The sequence below is a fragment of the Hesperophylax consimilis genome, chromosome 23 (assembly GCF_061612785.1).
Source record: "Hesperophylax consimilis isolate HC1 chromosome 23, BYU_Hcon_1.0, whole genome shotgun sequence".
NCBI classification, from domain to species: Eukaryota; Metazoa; Arthropoda; class Insecta; order Trichoptera; family Limnephilidae; genus Hesperophylax; species Hesperophylax consimilis.
Window position 1 is genome coordinate 2,259,974 of NC_142858.1, and position 12,462 is coordinate 2,272,435.

A 12,462-nucleotide genomic window follows, 5' to 3' on the forward strand; every position below is an offset into this window, starting at 1 on the left:
AGGTTAAACTTGACCAAAATATAAAATATACAAATATTACAGCCAGGCCGAAAACTAAGCAACATGCTGTAGTGAGGGCATAGACATATGAATATTAGTAGACCTGCCCTAAGTGATTAAAAACGTATTATCCCCACTCCCCATACCGGTTTCATTGGAGCCGGCTGTGCTCGCGTATGGCCTCAAGTGAAATTTGAAAACGTGACGTTATCATTCTTGTGCGAACTATGGTCGAGGCATCATCGGTTCATTTTACGAAATAACACGGCAAAATGTTGACTTGTACTATGAAAACTTTTAAAAATAGATGTGAAAAAGAGAATAAACCCAATTGTCGTATTACATTCCATATATAAGCATTATTTGACTTTATTTTAAGCATATTCACATCGTATAATATAGATCAGTTTTAGAAACATATACTATCACATCGAGAAACGTCTGGACGCGAAACACAAAGCTGGTTGGTTGCTGGGAAGTAAATTATGAACATTTATAAAAGTGTCTTAACTAAATACTTAAACGAAATATTCGACTCTGAAAATAGAACCGAATTTTTTTGCCGAATTTGGACTTCGCAAATTTGTTCATAACGTGGCGAGTAATTTGCGCTCCCATGTAAAAATGTCTATTCATTCAAAAGCAGATTTTACTTTTAAGAAGTAAATGGTGATATTATAATGCGAGATGCCTATTTACTGTCAGATTGATTTATTGACGAATCACAGTCAGCCTTACTCCCTTCGTTCTTCAACAGTTGATTTTACCCCTCGCCATTATCTTCTCGTCTATTAATTCCTATGTCTGTGAGTGAGGGGAAAAATTCTGATGGTTGGGACCCGCTGACAAAGAAGCATGTTGGTGTTCGATCTCTTAGTATTGGTGTATCGGGGATGCGAAAAACTAACACACCCACAAACTCACTACAGGACGAAAATAATTTAAGGCGGAGCTGATCGAAAAATGTTATAGGCTTCAAGAATTACTACCCATTCATTTACTAACTTTGGTATATTATGCCGTGGTACATTGACGTGGAATACAACGAAAGAGAATTTCCATTTTACATAATTAAAAATTAGAATGTTAATATTTCCCATATGCAGATAGCTGCTTTTTACAGTAATTATTTAAAAAAACGTATTAATTACAAATAAATTAAATACAAAATGACAAATCTAAACATAATATATGTTGTATAATTGTTGCACACATTCTGCAACGACCAAATTAGTAGACGGTGTATTAGTGGATTGCAGATAAACGGATGGTAAATGATGGTGATTTGAGTGACCTTACAGAACATGATAAAATAATATGTTAGGTGAGCTTAATTTATTAGTTTTATTATAAAACATTGATATTACTAAAATTCTGTGCTGCCACAAAGCAGCTTGTCTACAGGATCGACAATTTTTCTTTAATTTATTAAACATAACACAATTTAATCATTTTGTTTATAATAAAGGTATATTGTTTATTAATTTGTTTTGTGTCTCAAGTTTTCTTCAATGTTCTTGTTTTTCACCAAATTAAAATCCATAAAATAATTTGTATGCATTTTAATTTTTTATAATTCTTTTTACTTTGTTTTTTATTTATATTATTTTTTCCACAAATGTACACTCCTCTTCCATCCACAAGCAAATGCTTTTAATGGAAGTGTAGTATAAATTAAAACAGTATGACTTGTAAACATTGTATATTTATTGTAAAAAACAAAAATATTTATAAATAAAATATCAAAATAAAATTATAATAAGAAGACATTTTCGATCGTCGTTCTGCCATGCTAACATCGGAAATACTAATACCTCATTGACCGAGTGGCAAACAAATGCCGGAGTCAAAGTTTAAAGCCTTGAAATCTTTACTATCTCTCATTCCAAAAGATGCACAGGATCTTCATATAAAATTTACTTGAAAAAAACTCTGTTAAAGATGACGCTGATGGATTTTCGGGCAGTTCAGATTTTTATATCGAGGTTGAAGGTGATGTTGTTGTTCTGTTTTGTCATCGAACCGTTTTTTGAACCGTAGATCCATCTTGTATAATTTGATTAATTTAGAAACGTTATACTGCATGTTTTACTACACCGACATAAAGTTCTCGTTTCAGAGGGTGGAAATTTTAATAAAATTTTCTCAGTGGTACGGGATTCTTGTGGGCGTTTTGGCAAATTAATTGTTGTCGAAATTTCGGAACCTTCGTGTATTATCCAACACAGTCTTAAGGTAACCTTAAGTAACCATAACAACCTGCCTTTCGTTTCGACTTCGGTTTTATAATCTTCCCAGAAGAATCACGCGGTCTTAAATTATAACGACTCCTGTTTGGAGGGTTATTCTTGGGATGGCTGTGTCTATCTGTTGACCTCGATTGTAGACTGAATGTTGGATAATTTCGCATAAAGTTTATTCGAAATCTCTTTGCCACCTCGGTTACTTCTGACAACTCTCTTAACTGTTCTTCAGTGTTTTCCTTCATATTGGTTTGCCTTAATTATAGCAACAAACAAATATAAAACAACGCGAATCAAATAAAATGTACTATTTAACATATGCATTCCTAGGTAACGAAAACAAAAATATAAAATGTTCTAATTAGGAAACAAAAAAATATGACTACCAAAAATACAAAACGACATATCTACGTACTTACTTATTTACCCAGTCGGAGTAGTCTCTAGCGTAGGTTATTGAAACATTGCAGCAAAGACGAGTAGTAGCTGACTTAATATTTATTCACAGAATTTTAAACAATAACATCAACTGCACTGAACTTCTGTCCCTTATTAATTTTAACATACCTTTGAGACGTACACGACATACAGTGCTATTCCACACGCTTAATTATAAAACAAATGCAGCATCTAATTCGCCAATTAACCGAGCTCTTCATACTCTAAATAATATTTGTCTAAACTCTAACATTGACATTTTTTCAGATTCATCGCCAAAATTCAAACGTGGCATCATGTCAACAATTTAAACTGTTCAATGCGCATACATAGAGACACACACACACACAAACACTCACATATACAATACACACACACCTATATACTACACACGTCACCTGGTAATTAAGGAATAAACACACCACCTAGCAGACATTACAAGGAAACATCATAGGTACCCAACATGAAGTATCTTATTCCTGTGTATTATTTCATCTCAGTAAATCATGTACCTACTGTTTGTTTTTATGATATTTAAATTAAATAAAAAATGTGTATTTTGGGTCAATTCTAATTGCATGGCCTATAATATTTTTGAAATTTAGTTTGTAGCCACAGTAATAATGCCTTTGTTGGGCTTTTTTTATAGTGAATACCTCACAAGAGTCCCAACTGCTCCCGTCTGGAGCCAGTGAGACTATGGCATCCCCAATTGGGGGATGTTGTGAGGCTGAAGGTAAGTGGGGAAGGGAAAGAGGAAGGTGGGGAAGTACCTGGCTATTCAGATCTAGTCACTAAACACGGCTAAACCCATTTGGAGCAACGTTTCAATTCTGAATGGTGGTCTTACACCAGGGCGATACTGGTAGTATCTTCCACTCTGGAACGTGCCGCAAATATACTATTTATTATTTTAATTAATTAATTGTGAAATTACACAAATTAATCAAATAAAATTTATTTGCGCACGCCGGGTTCGAACCCGCGACCTTCGGAATGGCAGTCCAATGCGTTACCACTGGACTATGCCGGCCGTCAAATGCCGGCCGGGCTGTTTGTCTTGGCCAGAAGTTTTGTTAGTCTGCGGCGAAGGTAGGTAGAATCAGAGTTCCGGTTAATATCACAGAGGCAGGACACAACTTCGGAGGTCATAGGAGTTGTTTGCGGGCGGAGGTTGTCAGTTGGCACCTGCCTTCGACTAGTCATATTAAGTTGCTTAGTATTGCGTCCAAAAATTAAATGTTTGAAAGACTAAAGCGGGCAGTTTCTAAATGAAGAAAAAAACAAAGTACTCACTAATTAGTCCTATTGTGGTCTTCTTTGGACACTAGCCGGATTTTCGCAATTTTTTCCACTCGTTCTATGTACTGAAATACATATTTTATTGGAGTTTGTATAGATATTACCCACGCGTAACTCCATTTATCAGCACAGTTAATATTCACCTATTTGTCCACGGATGACAACGAAGAGGTCCGGCGAACGAGCAGATACGGTGTATTGTGCACCAGTGATTGAATAATTACCTTTGCATTTTTCCATTACAATGGCATCCGGTAATTTTGCCACAAACTGTAGGCACGTCATATATATTTTTGTGTGACACCCATTCTCCATTCCTGTAAAAACGGCTTCAATTCTGCATATTTTTCGCAGTTGCGTAATGTTGTGTTATCGTAATTGAGTACAGTTTTAATTTATTCCAGAAAGTGTTATTAGCTACTCAGTACAATTTGACGGCGGTTATATGAATACGGGTATACAAAATAGCGGCAGGGTGGCAACGCACGCACGGCAGGAGAAATATTCGTAGAGGTCAAGGAAGTGGGTAATCTCAGATGGATAGTTATAAATATTATACTCTTCACGTTTTGAATAGATAGTCTCTTTTATAATCGGTTGGATAACTGCATTCCATTTTGCTCATTTGAACGAAGTTTTGCATACATTCAGTTGTTAGTAATGTAAATTATTGTCTGCGCATGAAAAGAGATTTAAAAGATTGGAAGCGTTTCACAAATAAAATATAACTTACCAAAGTTACAATGAATATAAACAAATAGTATTTCCTCAGAAGATCAATGCTACCATACACAATTTATTATTATACTGGTACAGACTCGAGAAAAATAGCTTGTCTGTATTCTTCACAAATCAGGAATCCAATTTTTTAAATGACATTGTAGGTAGGAACATTATCGCTTTTCTAAACTCTCACACAATCAGTTCTTATTTTGAAAATGACATTTAATTTCAAATAAATTTGTGTTCATTGAACCAAAGTTACATACACAGATAATTTTTTAGTATTTTTGTTTAGTAACTTCTCACTCGAGCACGTGTTTTTTTTTTGAAAAATATATACATAAGAATATTATTTTACAAATAGAGATATAACAGTCTTCATTTTTCTACTAAAAGTAGTGCGTGTATCAAAAAATAAGTCAGAGTCCTTGAGGTTTTGATTCTGATTAAGTGATTCGCACATTCTTCTGATTGGATCCCTGACACCAGCATTTGTACGCGTCCTGCTAATGTGGAATAAGTCGTTAAGCCTTGTTACTCTGGGTGGTACTTTGAAGTTTATTAATTTCAGTAAGTCGGGACAGTCAAAAACGTTGTTACAGATTTTATACAGAGTCATGAGATCAAGGTATGTTCGCCGGTTAGATAGAGTGGAGACGTTATAACTCGACAGCATATTTATGTACCCGCGTTTGGGTGCGCTCATTCTGTAATTGAGGCATCGCAGAAATTTCTTTTGCATACTTTCAATTTTTTCTTTATAGATATCGTAAAGTGGATTCCATATGGAGGTGCAGTATTCAAGTTGAGAACAGACCAGAGTGTAGTAAAGAAGAAGATATGTTTCAGGTTTTCGAAATTCACGGCTGTTTCTGATGACAAATTCAAGCATGCTGTAAGCTTTATTCACAATATTATCAATGTGCGCATCGAAGTGGAGTTTGGAATCAAAAAGTACGCCTAGATCTCTTATAAAGTAAACGCGCTCGAGTAAATAATTACCAATACCATAATCGTGTTTGATAGCGTTGTGATTTTTAGTAAAACTTATTTGTTTACAATTATTTTAATTTTTTCTGTTTTCCACACCTATTTTTTATATTCATATATCTTAAACTTATGTAGATATTTTGCATTATTTTTAATTCCTTTATACTTCATACTTGTTTTAGATGTATAAATTATTTTATTTTATTTTTATATTATTTTGTTTTCATTCAACTTATTTTTAATTTGTATTATTATACTTAACATAAAATTGACCACTACAACACGGGCATGTGCCTAGTGTGGTGGCCAAAAATTTACCCGTTTACTGTAATTTATAAACTTTACTGAATAAAGAACATAAAAAAAAAATTGTATCTTTTGTTATCATTGCAAAACGTTTAGAACCTTACTAAGTCGCTTTGTATGAGCAGACAATCGTTTAAATTCCGAACAATGGCAAATATTTTTATATCATCAGCATAAAAAAGATATAAACAATGCACTAAACATTTAGTAACAGTGTTAATAAAAAGAATAAACAACAGCGGACCCAGGATTGACCCCTGTGGCACGCCAGTAGTAACTGGTTCCCATGTAGAAGTGTGTCCTCGTAATGATACGGCTTGTTGTCTTTTTGTTAAATCTGAGATAAACCAACGTAATAAATTTCCTCTAATTCCGTTGTACATAATTTTTTTAATAAGAATAAGGTGGTCAACCTTGTCGAAAGCTTTTTTGAAATCGCAATATATTGCATCTACCTGGTGGCCTCGATCTATGCTAGTAAATAAGAAATTTGAGTAAATAAGTTAATTACTCATGGTAGATTTGCCTTTTACAAACCCGCGTTGTTGTTGTTCAGTAATTTTGGCAGCAAGCTGGGGATATATATTGTCATGGACAATTCTTTCTAATAGTTTAGGGATCGCCGAGAGAATGGATATTGGCCTATAGTTTTCCACTATTTGACGCGAGTCACCATTGTGGACCGGTATAGTATAGGCCAACTTCCACCTATCAGGGAAAACCCCATCACTCAGGCATTTATTAAATATTATGGTAAGCGGCACACACAGTGACGACGCAGCAGATCTAAGGAAAAACGCCGGTATTCCATCGTGACCCGCACCCTTGTTTATGTTTATCGATTTTAAACTCGATTGCACTTCTTTTTCCGTTAGTTTAATTGTGTGAATGTGCGCAAGTCCAGAGTCCTGAACTTCATCAAGTTGGTCAATGTTAATAATTAGGTCATTGATAGAGGAAGGTTCAAATGTTGACTTAAAGAATTCAGAGAACATATCACAAATTTCCTGGGCATCGTTAGATTTGCGCCCTTCGAAGGACATTGCAGTAGGGTATCCATCAGACGATTTTAATGAGGATATGTATGACCAAAAGCTTTTGATATTATTTTGCAATGAACTTTCGATGTTGTCAAAAAATAACCTTCGGGTTTCATAAGTCAATTTTTTGTATGTAGCACGTAAGAAAGAAAATTCACGATAATCAGAAAGACCTTTATATGTCTTCCATTTGAGCCAGACTTTATCTTTTTTCCTTGATAACCTAATAAGTTCTGGAGTAAACAGAGTAAGATTGCCGTTTGACATATTCCACAATCGAACGAGTGATACATTATGCAGGGCATATGAGGCTTCGAAATTACATAAAAAACATAGACTACTTATTAGATCAAGGAATGTGAAATATGTTGACATTTTAGAATGTGAATGAATATGTGAGAAACATGGTATTGGTTTAAAGTTATAGGGATATTGCGCGGTAAACAAAAATATAAAGTAGCTTTGAAAGAAACAAATTACAGGATACAGAATACTGTGAGAAAGCGGATACCGAAGACAGCAGTAACATGTTTGTAGTCACATGTTTTGCTGATCATGTGTGATTATCTTTTGAAGGTCTCCCTCACGGCGAACGGTGAAAATCCGAGAGAGATGTGTTATTATAATTAGAGATCTGTGCAAACTTTTTAATTCCTGACTCATGGTGAATAACGCTAACTGCGTGCTCGGCTTTGTTAACGGAAAAAGTCCTGTATTTCTAAAATCGGAAACCTACCTTCTATGTTATTCTACAGCGAACGCTGATACGTTCTCCACTTGAATACTGCGCCCCCGTAATATGGACTCCACTTTACGATGTGTTTTATACATTGTGTACAAAGTATTTAGAAGAAATTTCTGTCATTATTTGTTTATTTATCATGATTTCAATAAGTCGGCCATTCACCTAATTTTTAAATAGATTGCAAGTGTACAGCAACAAGCACAGAAGAGAAGAAATTGTGTATTATAGGAGAAAATGGGGCGTGTTGTGACAGTTACAAAACCGATTGTAGTAGAAAAATCTCTAATGAAATCACAGGTTAAAAATTATAATGCAAATAAATAACCCTTTGGCTACATTATTTTGGTATTATTGACCATGTCAACAAAGGAAAAATGGCGACAAAATATGGGAACTGTCCCAACCTGCACCACTTGTGGAGTTAGTTGTGGAAAAGGGTGGGGTAGATTGCGATGAACAAAATAACAATCAATTAAAATTAACCTCAGCTAGTCAAGGAAAAGTAGCAGATGAAGTTAGGCACATAACTCATGTCACCATTTTATGCACCTCACCCACCTTTCACACTTCCACCTTTGGCATGACTAAAACTCATGGCTTCTGGTACACGGAGAGATAAAGAGATAGAGAGATTTTCCTAAAGCTGATCATCCAATCTTTTATAGCGCCTTGATTTTCCTTCCAGTTTTCCGGATTTTTTGACATTTTTGCACTTTTTACGTTTTAACTTTTGATATTTTATCGTTTATACATATCAGTTGTTGTTAGTCAATAATAAACTGCTACATTTTACAATATAATCTCCAAGTTCTTTTTCCTGCTCATAAAAACTTGCCATGGGCTGACATAGCCCACATTAAAATTTATCTCTATCCTATCGATGAACCGATGTAGTGTAATATGATTATTACCAAAAGAGACTGCAACTTTTTGAAGCGACACGTTTGTAGTCACGATTTCAGCAGCAGCGCCTTTTGTTGATGATCAATTGAAATGAATTCATTCCGAACATAACATGACCACAAAAGTAAATTTGTTAGACGTGTAGGGTAAATTACAAGGAGTTTACATCTCCCGAAAATAATGACAACATTATTTTTACCCACATTCTTGTCAGGTTGGCATCACTGTAAGCCTGCGCGCGATATCTCGGGCGGAAAATATTTTATTCTTCCAGCGCTCTAGCCGTCGGGTTAGCCCTAAATCTCCTCTAGCGTACGCGATCTGTTTGTTCATAAAATTATTGTAATCTGAGTTTTGTTAAAATAAAAAGTAAATTGGAAATATCCGAATTCTCATTATTACACACCGAGAGTAATCACTTCACCTTGGATTCTGCGGATTGGAGAACCACAGAATCATTCAGCAAACATCCCATTTAATTTGGCGATTAAATTTTCGTTTATCAATAATAATACAATAAAAAAACAGTGCTTGAAGAAAAATATAACAAATAACAACTTAACGAGTGCTAGCAGGCTTGCAGGTGATTTCGAAAAACTGCAGAAAAAGTACGTTTAGCGCCTCAAAATCCCACTTTATAGTATAACTTTTACAGTACCATCGCATTGTTTTGACTGAAACTAACGGTACGGGATTCACACGAAAAGGCGCGTCGCAAGTCAAATAGCGGGTATTTTAAATGCGAAGTCACAAACTGCTCCCATCCCAACACGCACCACTCTCCCAGGGATCCAGAAGAATGTACCAACTATTTATCAACCAATCAATCAACGAAATACTCCAAAGGATTACGAAATATTACTATCTGAAACACGCCCACGAGGCACTTCTTGTGTTTTTATCTACATTATGATTTTTATTTTATTTTCAGACATTCCTCTTCCCCATCCTATTTCACACTTCCTTAAATCTCACCGCCCAATTTGGGAGTTTCACGCGGTTGGGACTCTATTGTGGTATTAATAAAAAAGTACAGGAGCCTGGTGATAGTATATACACTTGTGTGGAAATCACAAATGTTAATACCTATTAATTTTTTATAGTTATTTTCACGCAAATTCGTACATGAAAGGTTTCACCACATGACGTTACTAACTGCCTTCACCTTTAACATTCCTGGAATATCTTATGTGATTCGGGCTTTATCACAGCCCAAACATGAACTTACTCTCAGTGGCTTGATTTTGTATCGTTCTAGTGGTAAAATACTTGACTTTTTCACCTTAAAATTGTGTCTTATAAATGAGGTGAGATATTTTTTTATTAATTAACATCTTTTTACATATGAATAGTAAAAGTATATAGTATTTACTATACATAACTAAACTGCCTCAGTAAAAATCTTTCATATTGATAAATTAAACATGTCCACTGACTTGGTATAATTATTTCCCTCCGTAAGTATTCTGAGCAATGAGAAATACATATGGTAGTTAGTCCCACAATTTCAGCACTTAAATTGATCCCGACTTCTAGTATTATGCAATCTGAAAGCTTATCAATGCAAAGAGTTCTGGACTATCAAATGCATAATTTAGAATTGTATATAAAATACAAAGTCGTTGAAAATCCTTCTGTGTGACAATTTAAGTATATTAAGTTCATTTAAAGAAGCGTTGTTGTTCAACGAAATTGTTTGAATACCCATTTTAAAACTTACGGCATGTAAGAAATAATTTTCTATTCTTTGAATAGCTTGTACATACATGATATTGTACATACATGTGGGTTCCAGATGAGAGAATCGTAGGTACTCAAACTACTTCGTAATGAACCAACACAAACCGAGTAAAATATAATATCGACAATTTAACGACAGCAAATATACTGAAATCTACAGACCCGTGTGCGAGTCCATGCAACGATCCGACTATCCGCATTTTGCAGTCAATCAAGTAAACAAGTCAATTTTTCGAATTGCCAGTCATTTTTTAAGAATTGACGATATCTACCCGAATTACCACCTCGAAGAGACACTATCATTATTCACCGTTGCTCAAAATGGTTTTAGCTATGTTGTGCTCAGAACTAAATAGATAGCTAGGAGGTATTTTCCAACCATGTTATTTCACTTTTCCTTCTTCTACTCACATTTGCTTCTTAATAATATTTCCATAGTTCCTCAATCAGACAAGGTACCCAGTTTTTACCGCTTAGCCTTTACGCTTACCGCGATTCGATAAATTGAAAAAAAATATTTCTTTCTTCCTACAAAATAAAACAATTTGTTTGTGTAAATAGATAAATATTTTTTAATAGATTATTTAGTCACGACAAAGGCAAAATACTTTTCCGAAAATAAACTCAGCTGCTCAGACGGTAAACGGTAGGTGTAATTAAATAATCTTAGAGCGGTCGCATCAGGGCGCATGCGCTGCCATCTGCCCCAGGTGCGCGCGCACCTTGGCACTGAGGAGCAGCCTTCCCGAAGCGGTGAAAACATCCACCATATAAGGGCACTTTATACAACAATAAATCAGGGAAGGTGCAATCTAGATTTTGGAAATATTCAAAGGCCACTGCGGAAGGAGTCGGTAATGAAGGCTATTTTAATAGTATATCGATGTTGGTGAATTTATATTTTTTTTATAGCACGTAAGGCATCATGTGGAAATTTTCAACCAAAAGTTGTCACAAAAACTTTCAATCTGTCTATGACACCCCTAATAATAATAATAATAATAATAATAATAATAAAAGCGCAGAAATAGAAGGATTTATGCTTGCAATTCAGGATAGAGTCATTAATATTAAAAATTATAGAAAGCATATAATCAAAGATACAAATCAAATTGATGATTTGTGTAGAAAATGTTTGGCTTTTCCGGAAACTATAGAACATATTATATCGGGATGTTCTATATTAGCACCGTCCGAGTATACATTTAGGCACAATCAAGTTTTAAAAATAATTCACCAAAATTTGGTAATTAAACATAACTTGATTGACTGCCGTAATGTAGTACCATATTATGAATACGAACCAAATTCATTTTTAGAAAACGAATTTTATAAAATATATTATGATAAAACTATACTAACAGACCGAGCGATTAGTCATAATAGACCCGATATAGTTTTACATGACAAAATTAAAAAAATAACTTATATCATTGATGTTGCTATTCCAAATTCCTGTAATATTCAAAAATCTGTTAGTGAAAAAATAAGAAAATACACAGATTTAGGAAATGAAATAAAAAGAATTTGGCATTCTCAGACTATAAAAATATTACCTTTCGTTATTTCGGCTACTGGCATTATACCTAGCTCTCTAATTAAAAATTTAGGCGTATTAGATCTATCAAAAAATTTATATATAAAGATGCAAAAGTCGGTCATTTTGAATACATGTAGGATAACAAAAGATTTTTTAAATATTTATGTTGAGGGATCAGTAGGATTTATAGGCCCTGTTAGAAGTTCTACCGAGCCGAACCCTCTGATATGAAAATATCTGGAGACGGTGAATTTTTTTTTCCCATTTGATATCTGGTGATTTGACGTGTTGTTGTTCTTGTATTGTTTTGTATTTATTTTACTTATATAATGCACTTACATAGTGTTGATTGACTAGCTGATCATTTGTGGAAAAGTGAGTGGAAGGGTTAAGTTTTTCCTTTGGGGAAGACTTAACCCGGACAACTAAATCGGAAGTTTAAAAATAAAAATATACGGTGGATAATTTGTAGAGCGCCGTTTTTGTGAAAAA